The sequence below is a fragment of the Poeciliopsis prolifica genome, unplaced genomic scaffold, assembly GCF_027474105.1.
Source record: "Poeciliopsis prolifica strain line A6 unplaced genomic scaffold, Auburn_PproV2 SCAFFOLD012, whole genome shotgun sequence".
NCBI classification, from domain to species: Eukaryota; Metazoa; Chordata; class Actinopteri; order Cyprinodontiformes; family Poeciliidae; genus Poeciliopsis; species Poeciliopsis prolifica.
The window spans coordinates 12555444-12568287 of record NW_026562387.1 but is presented as its reverse complement, the minus strand read 5'-3'; the positions used below and the strand labels follow the sequence as shown (position 1 = coordinate 12568287).

Here is a 12844-nt window from a genome sequence, read left to right as displayed (position 1 = left end):
AGTGACAGAAGGAGGTCAGGAATGTGAGCTGGGCATGCTGGGAAATCAACAGGTCCCGAGTTGTGTCTGTGTGTGAATCTCAGATTGTGAAGTCAGGTTAGGGGCAAGAAGGGGGAGCAGGTTTGTTCTGGAAACCAGATGTGCTTGTTCTCGCTGAGCTTCCAGTGTCTTTTTCATATAAAGAAATGGTCTTTCCGCAGAACAGATGACCTTCTTAAAAGCCTGGGTCAGCCCCTGTAGAAATGATTAAACATCAAACACAGCGTTCTTAATTAACCACACTTTGATTATGTCCAGTAATTAAAGCCTTCTTTGTTTTCTTTTATGTCCTCACGGAGTTCTTCTGTCTTCCCTCACTCCTCACTGTGATTCCTTTTGTCTTTCTCCTCACCAGCACCCTCTCTGCTTTTGTGTCTCCTTGAGTCACTCTCCTCTTCCTATGTCTTTCTCCTGTTGTGTTATGACAGCATTATTGAAAGACTCCTCCACCAGCCCCCGTTATACACACAGGCAATCATAAACTCACAAAAGACCATCAAATAGAATAAATGAACTGTTCTCTACATTTGCCCATCCTGCAGTGCATTTTTAAGTAGGAGTTTTACTTCAGTGGCTGCTCAACTTTATTATATCTCTGGACAGTACCTTTGAAGTTCTCAGTTGAAAAGGCAGTGCATCAGCAGCACACTCTCTGCAGAAACTTTCAACAAAGTGAACCTATTTCACATAACTTTGATTTACAAACTTTGTGCAATACAGTGTCTTGGCTTAATGCAACCTCTGTTAAGTGGTATCTTTGTTTTTGCATTTGTAACACATTTTGCTGTTAGCACTATAATTAGCTATGTCGTGTGTTAAAATTGGAGTCCTTGTATAGTCAAATCCTGAAATAATTCCAGCCACTGGGCTTGGCAGTAGCAATGACCCAAGCCCACGAGTCAAACAGAGCTGTTGCACATAGGCCTGTCAGACAATAAGTATGTGTGACAGGTGACATTTCTACTGTGTAAAAGCTTCAAAGGTGACTGCTGCTCACCAAAGGATCCAATTTCAGCCGTTAAAGTGAAATCCCCCACCAAGAGTGAAATCCGTTTGATATATTTGCTCCAGACAGTGTGTGACATTAAGCGTCGATTCAGGTATAATTTTCTTCAAAATTCTGCAGCAACCCTCAATTTGATACTATTTTGGTGAGCTAGAAGTTTTACAATATTTATTAAACTTCTAAAAGCTTTTGAAAGGAAGCAGAGTTGAAGCCTTACGTAACACAACTTTTCTACTTTTGACCTGGTGTTCCAAAGTTTGTTCATATTATTCCTTCTGCAAATCAAGATCCACTATGCTGGCTTGTTTTTGGGCACAACTTGGTTATTTAATCATTGCTTATGCAGTTTTGCTTAGATGCAATCTGTATTATGTTGCCTTGTACTTCCAACTGGTGTTATGACGGTATGTATTTGGTACGAAAGCAGAAGTTACAAAAATGCAGTTTGTTTCATTGGCCATATGTAGGGAGCAGTGTTTTTGAAATAAGTATAACTACATTTGTTCCCACACACTTATGAAGGCATCCTTGCAAATCTTCAGTCCTTGTTTTATTGTTCACTGCGGTTTCTATATTGGGATGAGGTTAAATTTGTGTCCTCACCAATGTGTCTGTAATAGGCAAGCAAACAAAAACAATAGTGCAGCGGTGGCTGACAATCTTATTTGCAAGTGATTCAAATTTTAAGCATTTGCTTAGAATTAATTTGACAAAAGGAAAAAATGCTTTTGGAAACAGAGATTGTAGTTTAATTTAGCTCTCCATTGTAGTTTAATTTAGCTCTCCATTGTGGAAGTCTGTCACCTCTCCCATTTTCCCCCTCTGTATAATCTTCTGCAGTCAAATAAACATTAGACACTGTCATCGTGTGAGTTATCAAATGTTGTGATTGACATAAATGAGACGTGTCAGCCCAAGAGGACACATGGCCTGACGTTGAAAGTCTGTCTTCACATCGACAGACACAAAGTGTCTATGACATGCAGTGAGCACCAGACACCATTTGACTCTCGAGTCAATATTTTACCCTTATGTCACCCTGAAAATCTTTAGCCAAAAGGAGGAGAATTGATTTTTGCCCTTTTGTCATGAATGTTTTGTACCACATAAAAATATTAAAAATAAAAGTTGATCTATTAATCATGTCAAACCTTCTAAAAACTTTTTAGTCACCCCTATTGCTTTATTGGGTGACTATAAAGCAGTGAAAGAGTGTGGCAAAGAAAAACAATCATTTCATTTGAGGTTTGACAAATGAAGCAGTATTCTGAGGATATGCTAAGCGCATAGGAATGCACTGGCCAATTTTGTTTTAAGTGCACCTCGTTTGGAACAAGTAGGAGCATCATGCACACAGGTTGAAGCATCACACGGTTGCTGCAACACCCAGTTGCTGCTGATGTGTCAAATACGTGTATGTGATCCATATTTCTTGTTCTAACACATCCCAGAGGTGCTAAGGGAGACTGTGGCATTTACATTATGCTTAATTTATATTGAATTATGACAAGAAAATATCCCCCACACCACCTTACCCCTACCAAAATCTTGTAAAACATCTTCAAGAAGCAAGAGATGAAACCCAGTTTTGTGCTGTTTCGGCATGCCTCTGATAGGCTATTGAAATTCAACATGAACTTCCTCAGGTTATTTTGAACAAAAACTTCAAGGCTGTAGTGTATTTAAGAGAGCATTTTGACTTGGAAAGACAAATCAGTTGGTACAGGGATTTGGAAAGGTTAATGTTGGGACAGTCTCTGGTTGATAATGACTCAACCTGTCTTTAGCTCCCTATCAGTCTTTGTTATCATCAACGCTTCAGGGCTTTGTTCAGTCTAGACAAAGTTAACGTTTTCATTATGTGTATGATCATTAAAGTCTTTAGACTTTATGACCCACCAGGTAGCAATTTGTCCCTGGGAATCTCTGATTCTGGATGACCTCATCTCTGGATGACTGGAAAGGGACTGAGAACAGTTTGTTTTAAGAGGCACCCACTCTTGTGTTTTTGCTGTGTCTGTCTTTTAACTGTGTAACCACATCAATATGTGCAGTGTTGCTTCAGCTTGTCTTCAGGTATCAAAGGTTAGTGAGGCATTTCATATTTTGTTGTGCTTGCCTGTGAAACAGTTTGATTCACTGGTGAAAGATTTACTTTGATGTATTCACTGCTGAGATCATCGTGTCAGTTTCGCTCACTTACTGTAAAAGTTGTGTTGATATGTTACTGATATTTTGGTGACTATATTTGTTTCTTAAAAAATAAAGCTGAAAAGCAGCTTAGTATGATCTAAATGAGTTTTAGAATTGGAATATGTTCATCCACTTATTTGACACTGAACCTTTGATTGGAGATCAAATCAATTTCTAAAAAAACATAATTTTCAGATATTTTCATCTTTGACAACTATAAAATTGCAAAATAAATACAAAATTAGTTCAGAACAGCAGCTTACACACATAGCTGACAGAGGATGCCAAATTTAATGAAAAACCTTTGAATAGTTTGACAAATCCGTTTTGAAACCATCTCTATCTGAAAGGCCTTGCAGACTTAAGCATGCATTCTTTACTAGGCAGAAAAGAATAATTTTCAGTGATTTTAAAGGATCTTTCCCATCTTTACATTTGAATTGAATGTCTTGATAGATTGTCAGTAAGTAGGAGGTTGATTGCAAGCTAAACCCCCTGCTTTTACTCTGAATCAAGCAATCAGAAACTCATTTTATGGGTTTATGTGAATTATGCTCAGTTATTCCTACATGTTCATATTCATTTGGACATAAGTGAGAAAATTAGCTCACATACACTTGTTGCAAAATAATGAGGAGGCATTGGATGGGTCTGAGCAAGCAAATGTTGACAACATAAAGCTGCACATTTATCACACCAGAGAAAATAATAAAGGTAGTTTTAGTCGTTTATATTGCACATATTTGAGAATGGATGCTGAAAATAAGCCATATGTGTGGTTCCTCAATTCACATAGTTCAGGCTAGCTAGAACCTCAGAGTTATCGATCAGAATGTTCATCATATTTAGCCATTTTAGGATAGGCACTCCTGCCACATCCTATGTCTCCACTAGAAGTAAGAAGTTCTAAAAAAAAGCATCAGTTTATGCACTGGTCTAGCACTGCACGCTAGCACAACTAATCTCGCTATACAAGCACACTGGCGATGGCTCAGCTTAAAAACAGCTCGGTAATCTGACACAGTAGATTACAGTAATTTACAAAATATAAAGCCACAACCTTTTCCCTCCTGCTTTGAACATGCAATGCTACCAATGTGTACATCAATTTATTGTTCCTTTTATGTAAAAGCTAATTTACAGCACTGTAGCACAGCCAACTGGTAGAACAGCCTAGAAAAATAAAACAGTTTGAAAAGACTAACGGACAATCGATGTAATTGTTTTATCCCATGGTGACTGTTTGAAGTATAATTGTTTGGTTCATTCTTTGTTGTTATTGTGGATGTTTTGACAATATTAATAGCCTACTTTATAAGAGCTTCTGTGGTAATGAGAAGTATACATGTGAAACATGCAGTTTTCAATAAATCAGTATACATGGGAAGAACAGAGACATTGTAACAGCACTATTTTATTTGACCAAAGTTGTCTCAGTTCTTTCTATCAAAAAGGCTAAAAAAAGGATCAATATTAAGCTGCAAAGATTTCTAAAAAGAGAATCAGAAGAGAGAAACTGAATCATATTGAAACGGAGCTCTGTCATCGTAACCCATATCACTTGCTATTGTATGTAGCCAAAGCAGAAACACTTCTCTGCTCATCTGCTTATCTAATTTCTGTGCTAAAAGAACTTGAAAGAAATAAAAAAAAGAGTATTGCAATAAGAAAAGTAAAACGAGTGACATACAATGCAATGGAGACAGAATATCTCAAATCAATTTTTGAACCTCTAACCCTCTTAAGTTTGTTGCTTTTGTTAAATGTAAAGATTTTTTTCCTTCTAAAGGAAAAAAAAGTCAATTAAGAGAGTTTAGACAAGGCTTTCCATCTAAATGCCTCAAAGGCGGCAGCCACAATGCCAGGATGTTTTCGCAGCTGTAGGGGACAACTTACCTTTGTCCTTGGTTTGTCAATAAGTACCCAGCAACTGAAGAGATGTTCAATGAGTCATTAGAAGCAATGGACTATAGGTGAGTTAATGGAGTGTTCATTGACCTGGGGCTTGTGCTCAGAAGATGATTGGATGTGACTCATCCGCCAAACACAAATGGACAATGACTGGTTCGCTGAGCAAGAAGAAAGAGCTAAAGTTGGGAGGCCACTCATGGGTGTCTACTGTAAATCCTTCTTTTTGGGACTGGTGTGTGTATGTATTCATTCTAAAGTATAGTTCAGGGAAGCAAGGCTTTCCTCTTGATCCTTAGTCTGTCCAGTTATCAATGAAAAACAGCAGAGGGGATTTGGTTTCTCTGTGTGTTAGGTTCAAGATGAAACAAAGGACTTGGTTTCAGTCACAGTTTCTCTTACTTGCACGTGCAAGGTCTTTACTTATTTATCAACATCTTGCTTGTATTTCTGTTCCACAGTTTCCATTAATTGACTTAAGGGATAAAATGATCAAAGCAAAAATTCCAAATGCAGCGTGAAATTCTTTCCATCTAGTCATATCACTGCGAGATAGATCTTTTTTATGTTTGTGTTTTAGTCCAAAGGATAAATGAAGTTAATTCAGCCAACTGAAGGGTGGTAGTGAATTTAAAGGCTCCCTCAGGGTTTCCTCTCAAAGAGTCGACAGAGATATCTTTCCACTTCCCCTCTTTCGCTCTTTTTCCCTCTCAGGCAAATGTGATGCGTACTCATATGCATTCATCCATGTCTGTCTATTCTTCTGACTGTAAGCAAGAGCAAGAGCACGTAGACATATTTGTTCGACGTCAGACCTTTTTAAAGCGGACTTCTACTTTAAAGAAGTCTTTAAGAGCTTCAAATAAATTTAAACCTCTTAAACAAATTTAAACCTCTTAAAGTACTGGATTTTTGTGCTTCTTTGATTGAAATGTGAAGATTGTTTCAATTCCGCAAAGCATATGTTTAACCATCAATAGGAACGATGAGCTTTTGAATAAAGATAAGATCAAGTTAAGATTTTTAATTAGACATTTGATCCACAAATGATCAGAAATGTTTTGCTTTGATGTAGGAAAAAATACAACACTAACGTCAGTATAAATATTGTATACTATAATTACTAATAAACAATAATAACTCAAAATATGTCACTATCTAGGTAATACCGGAGTTTTGACCACCCTTTCAAAGATAGTTTGCTTAAGTCATTCGTTCACTTGTGTTGTATTATTGTGGAATGTGGATAACATCTACTTCTTCTTTAGATAATGTAGTGATGCTTGACTTTTTTTTTGTCTGTCCGTCTAGCAATCCACAGCATACATTTTTAGATGCCTTTTTATCTTCACATAATTCCCACTGTATTCCTACCATCATGTTTCAGAATTTGGTTGTATCTTTTGAAATTGCAAATATTTATCCATTCAATATTTGTTAAAGTGGTATTTATGTCTGGGTGGGATGTGTGTCTGGGTGGGAAGTGTGGCAGGGTTCAGATTATGGGTTCAAATTCCAGCTGAGGCCGGTAAATATGTATGCCAGCTTCTTCCCGCAGTTCAGAAAATATGCATCTCTAGTCTGCCACACTGAATTGGGCTTAGATGTGTGTAAATGGTTGCTCTTTGATGGTCTGCACCAATCACAACTCTCAGTCTTACTTTGCTTTCAATCTTATTCATATAGAAGTCAATTAATTAATATTTGTTACCCTTGTAAAATGTGCTTGTTCACCGTCTTCTCTGCAAATAATCATAGCTGTATGTAGGTAATTATCTAATGCAGCAGTGACATTAACTAAATGTTTTAAAAAATTAATTGAGAAAAGAACTAATGAACTTTTAGTGACAGGAGTTGTTTTAATTTGAAAGAAATCAACTTTGTAAAGCTAGGTTAATAGTTCATGCATTGAACCAGGCACAGGAGGGCAGAAGCTAACGGTGCCATCCCAGTTCATGTGTGTTGGCCTCTGTGTCTGGTCACGGTGCCTGGTCATGCACTTCTGAATTTTGCCACACTCCCATACGCTCAGTGCAAACTTTCAAAAGTGCAACTCTAACTTATCCTTATCTTGGCCATAGGGTTTTGTTGAGAACTTTTCTCCATACTAAACTCTGAAAACACTTGTCCACTGGTAAGACAAAGACTTACCAGCAGCTCCATCAAAACTTTACTTCAAAACCCCCAAAAATAACTAAAAAAATCTCCCGTAAAGATAAGGCTTTGAGTTCACAGTTGTATTTGCTTCCTGTTTTAGGGAGAAACCAGGTTTCTGTTTGTTGTGAAGTTACGTGATGCTCCTTGTAATTACTCCCTGCAGTCCATATTGTCTCCTGGATTGCTCTTTGCCATTTTGTGGTTGTTTTTCCCCAACCTGTTTGATCTAGAGTCATATTTCACAGGTCTGTCTGTTTCTGTTTAGTTGTTTTCCTGTTATTGAACTCCTGGATTGTTTACCTTCCTGATTGTAGCCTCTTAGTCCTGCTTTTGAGTTCTTCATTTCTTAGCCATGATTTATAATATGGAGTCTTATATAATCTACCTTTTACATATTATGTGAAATGTTATGTTGAGCATTGTTACATTATAAAGGGTAAAGATTAAGGCCATGTAACATAGTCTTAAACAACATTATAAAAGACACAAGCAAAGCTACCTAATTAGCTGTGTTGAGCTGAAAATCAAGGCTTTTGGTTTAAATGAAAGTTAATCGTACTTTAGATCTAGGAACCTTAATAGTCTTGATGCGTTTCAAAGCACAGAAGTGATTTTTGTAATACACTTATCTGAAGGAAAAAGTGTTTCGAGTCATATCCTCCTCATTAGATATTTTTTTGCCATATCACTCTGATGAACTATTAGAGTCTTGGACATAACAAAAGAAACAACCCAAACTTTGAAAGAGGAGATATCAGTTAATTCTAAGACTAGATCAGAAAATGCTTATGGAGTCAACAGTTACAGCACTGAGGTGATCCCAACTGTTGTTTGTGAGCATAAAGTAGTCCTTTTATCTTAAGCAGTTTTTACTTTCTAGCAGTTTTGCGAATCAATAAACCCTCTACCATCACATTTAGCCACAACAGTTGGCTAAATGAGATGGTAGAGTATTAAAGATATGATACTACCTATCATATCTTTGTGTGGGTTTGTGTATGTATCTGTAGGTGAATTTTCTGGATTGAAAATAAGACTAGCACATAAGGTTAGTACAGAGAAGACAGTCCTTGCTTTTTGTTGATGCCTTTGGGTGGGCAAAAATGTGAAGTTGTGTTATGTCATGCCCACAATGAAACAACAAAACACTTCTTTCTCTGTAATTGGTTGCTCCAATAGAAGCATTATGGGTGTCTGAATCACCACAGTCACTCTGTATTTTCCTTTCAACTTTAGTTTCTTGTCTTCTCTGCCACTTTCCTGCGGCAGCAGCTTTTAGTGCCTCAGATGTGCCCTTGTCTGCCCCAGTTTCTAACACTGAAAATGACAGCAAACTGTGAACAAACCACATCTGACAGCAGCCTAGATCAGCAAACAACTGAGATGAAAGAAAACAGAGTTCCTAAAATACTATTTGATGATGCACCTTGATCTGTTATGTAGTGAGGATATTTAAGCACTTTTTATAAAAGAAATAATGCACTAAGACTTGATAACTAATTTAATGCAGTGGAACATTTGTTGCTGTTCAAATGTATTTTAAATGTTCCCTCCCCTATATTCTTATCATTTTAATAGAACAATGTTTGTATAGAGAAGCCAGGGAAGATATAATGTAGAACACTTGTTCGGTGGTTCCCAGTATTAGTCCTTGAACACCAATATTCTACAAGTTTTAGATGTACTTACAACATGAGCAATCTTGATCCAAATTGTTTGTTTCTCTGTGTATCTGTTTATTTGTTAGTTTTTTCCGTTGTAAAATATTACCAACTAATAAGTAAAAGCCCATTGATCTGAAGAATAACAGTTTTGCAGGAGGAGACCACCCCATGACATTTGTTTTTTGCATTTACGTCACACAGAAATCTCTCATTTCCATATACCACATTTAAGCTGCAAAAGCTGGCTAACCCTTTCATTAGTTTCCTTTTCCAACTCCTTCCCTACCTTGTTTGGCAGCTCAGAGGAGGGGTACACTTCAAACACAGAGATGGCTTGAAGGCAGCTAAGCTTCAGCTTTAAGTGTTTTCTGACATGGTCTTCACATGAATTATGTTTATAGGTCTGTTCCACTTCACACACACTATCTGAAGGAAAGAGATTATTCAATACAGACTGTAACATTGGAACAATTGACCTTTTAAGCTTCTGCTGGTCAAAATTCATTGTTCACTAAAGTACTGCTGATTGAAGGCTCATTATTTATGTCACATTGAATGATGGCCCTTTGAACCTCTGTTGTGTTCTGCATGTAGCTATTTTTGATTGACTTTGGATGTCACTATATTCTAACAATTTTTTCATTATTAGCAGAATATGTGAGAAATACCCAACAAATCAAGTCTGCCCATTACTGAGAAAATTGCCCATGCACCAGTTTTATTCTGGGTTGTATAGATCTTTTCCTTTAAAAAGAGCAGTGTAGCTTATTTGATGTACAAATAGCACATGACATCACCTAAATTATGCACTCCACTATCATGTGCCTCCCGTATTTCAGATGAATTCACAATTTGAGGCCAAGCTGGATTTATGAGAATACATAAATTAATGGGACAGTGTTTTAAATGGCTGTCTGAAAGGGCTCCCTTCAATTCCCTTCAACAGTTTGTAAAACCCATTGCCAGGTAAACGTTCATGACAAACCACAGCCTCTTTTCACTTAACACTTCTATTATCAGCTGAAAGTCTCACACTGTAGACACATTGTAGAAACTAAATCTTTCTTTGAAATCGCTTTTTGTATTTTAGTGATTCTTGGGAAGTGGGAAAAAATGGGTTTAAATTTTCCAAAACATATTTTAAATTATTCTTCAAGCTTATGTATGACAAATATGACAAAAATGTATCAAATAATGTTTTGGAAACGTAAAGATGGTAAGGTGTAGGCTCCCAGTTGGAAGATTTTTTGGAAAATTTTATTTTTGGTTGACCTGACCCAGAACTTTGTCATTGCCATCTTTCAAAAATAAATATAAAATTATTTTTTAATGACCCTATTAGCGATATTTATACATAGTTTTACAGACAAATGCTTCTAAAGAAACAAAATAAATATTATTTAAAACAAAAAACAACATAAAGTCAATCTGAAAGAGTTGACAGTGCATGACGGAGTTGACGCAGAACTGAAGGTAGTGACAAAGTAATGAGTAAAAAGAAATACTTCATATATGTGAAGTAATGCCATTTATGTAAAATACATTAAAATGAATTAACTGCACATTTAAGTGAGATTTGTGAACACTCTCCCTGAAAGAGTCTCACTGTCAGTTTAAACTCTGGTGGGGTTTACGTCTGACGGAGTTGACAAAACACCAAACTACCTCAATTTATATGATGTTGTTCATCAGATCCATAAAATCTTTACAGTATGCTAAAATTAGGCTTTTATTTCACAGAATTTCATCAAAGTTTTGTAAATAGTCAGTTATAGTGTTGACACATCATGGCTGTGACGAAACATTTAGAAATAAAACAGAAGAAAAAACTAAAGAATTACACTTAATTGTCATAATATGTTATCTTAGTATTCCTTTAATTGTTTGAAACTATTAAAATGTATTGAGTTTTGCTGCAGGACAAGAGATTTTAAAGACACCATCAATTTACTACAATGTTTAAAATAAAAAATATTCAGCAAACACCAGGAAAACATACATTGCTGTGCTCACATGGCCAAGGTTAGATTAGTGAGATATTTGAAAAAAAATTACTATGTGTATATTTCATTCAATATACTGATCGCAGCTCGTCTTGTTGAATTTACTTGGAATCACATTGCAGTCTTTTAAATCGGAGGCTGAATGCAGGATGTGTTTACCTGCAGACTTCAGTTATCAGTGGAGTTGATACTTCAGGGTTTTATTTACCCCTGAAGTATCTGGTTGGTAGATTTTTACTGAAATGTGCCCCATTTTATTGCCAGGTAAACTGCCAGAGTCTGCAGTATGTGGGTAATAAATAATAACTAATGAGCTACGGGCTGTTTTAGCAAATGTCTGTTTTAGGTTTGCAAGAAGAGACATAATTTGTATTCCCTATAAATTCCTGTTTCTGTAAAGTAATGCTAACATTCTTCTCCTGTTTCTGTCTCATGTAAATTGATTTTTAATTCAGATGTTCCTCAGTATATTTCAATTTTTTTTTTTTTTACTAATGTAGTGCTTTTCTGAAAGTACCAGATTCCCATTTACTTTTAGAGGGGGAGTCTCGCATCTCAGTTTAAATGTTTATCAACTATGCTGCTTTTGGGCTTTGATCATATTCCTAATTAAGACTTTATTCAAATATTATGGGACAAAAATATGTAATGAGATGTTTGAATTGCTAGAACGTAAAGTTCCGGCTAAAAATAACATTGATCACATATTAATTGGAGAGATAAAGAGTTGTCCTGCTTTTCTCAGAGCTTCACTTCAGTCAGAGTATGTTTGGTTGTTTCCCATCTGTGCTGTAGTACTAATAAGACACAAATAATTTCAGAGGCAAGCATTTGGTTCTGCGGTCAGAGCCTGACCTTGCGTTTAGAGTTAATTGACTCTTTTTTAAATTGAACACATTTGGCTGCAAAGCAACAGACACTTTGCTGTAACTAACATGCCTTATGTAAAGTTTTAACTTCCGCGCCTTGCTTTGAAACCATAACAATTGCTATGCCGAAATTTCTAAGTTATGCACCCTTTATTGGGTTGCAATTTAGAAAAAACTATCAAGCTAATTCACATGACTCTCTTAGTTGTTCTCACATATGTGTCTTATTTATCTTATTTTTTATTTTTCCCTAAGTCAGAATTATATTCCCCTGATCCCTTTGACAAGAGCCATTGGTTGGTTTTTGATTTAAAAGTGAATTCCTTCAAACATTATTTCTGTGATTTAAGCACTTTTTTATGAACCATGGCCGTATGTTTTTTTTTTTCATCACATTTTATGTAGTGTAGGGCAGTGCCCCTCTTTCTCCCTGTCGTTACTTCAAACTGTCAGTCAGCTGTTGATGATATCCTTTTGAAGAAAAACACTCTGAAATTTTAATCTCCTTGAAACTACAAAACTTTTGCAGTAGCAAATGACACCAAAAACACAAATTATTGTCTGAATACAAGAGTAATGTCATCCATCACTCTTTTCAGACAAATTTTGTGTTTGTAGGATGTCATCTGGTCTGCTGGTAAAATAAAAAGTACAATCCAAGTTATTTACCGGAGCAGAAAAGATGGCTAACTAGCAAGCTAACATCAATGTGCCAGGCTTCTCATGTCACATTCAACCTTATGGGGGACCCAATAATAAACTCACAATGATCTTGTCAATTTTTAATGTAAACAGATACAAATGCATATGAAGTGACTCTTTATGTGGTGTTGTTGCTTAAGAAAGACATGCGAGTTACCTTGAATATTGTTTTGATTCATTATTATTTCATGTTAATACTTATTATGCTTTCAAGTAGGAATAACATGTCTGTTAACAAACAGTTGTAAAAAATTTTACATTAAAAAAAAGATAGATTTCTCTCCAAACCAGATCGATGAGTAC

At 36.1% G+C, this 12844-nt stretch overlaps 1 protein-coding gene across 13 annotated transcripts in view; it reads left to right on the top strand.

Annotated features, from left to right (window-relative positions):
• Window positions 1-12844, top strand: part of si:ch211-285f17.1 (sickle tail protein homolog) — a 113784-nt gene that overhangs the window by 21836 nt on the left and 79104 nt on the right. The window lies entirely within an intron of this gene.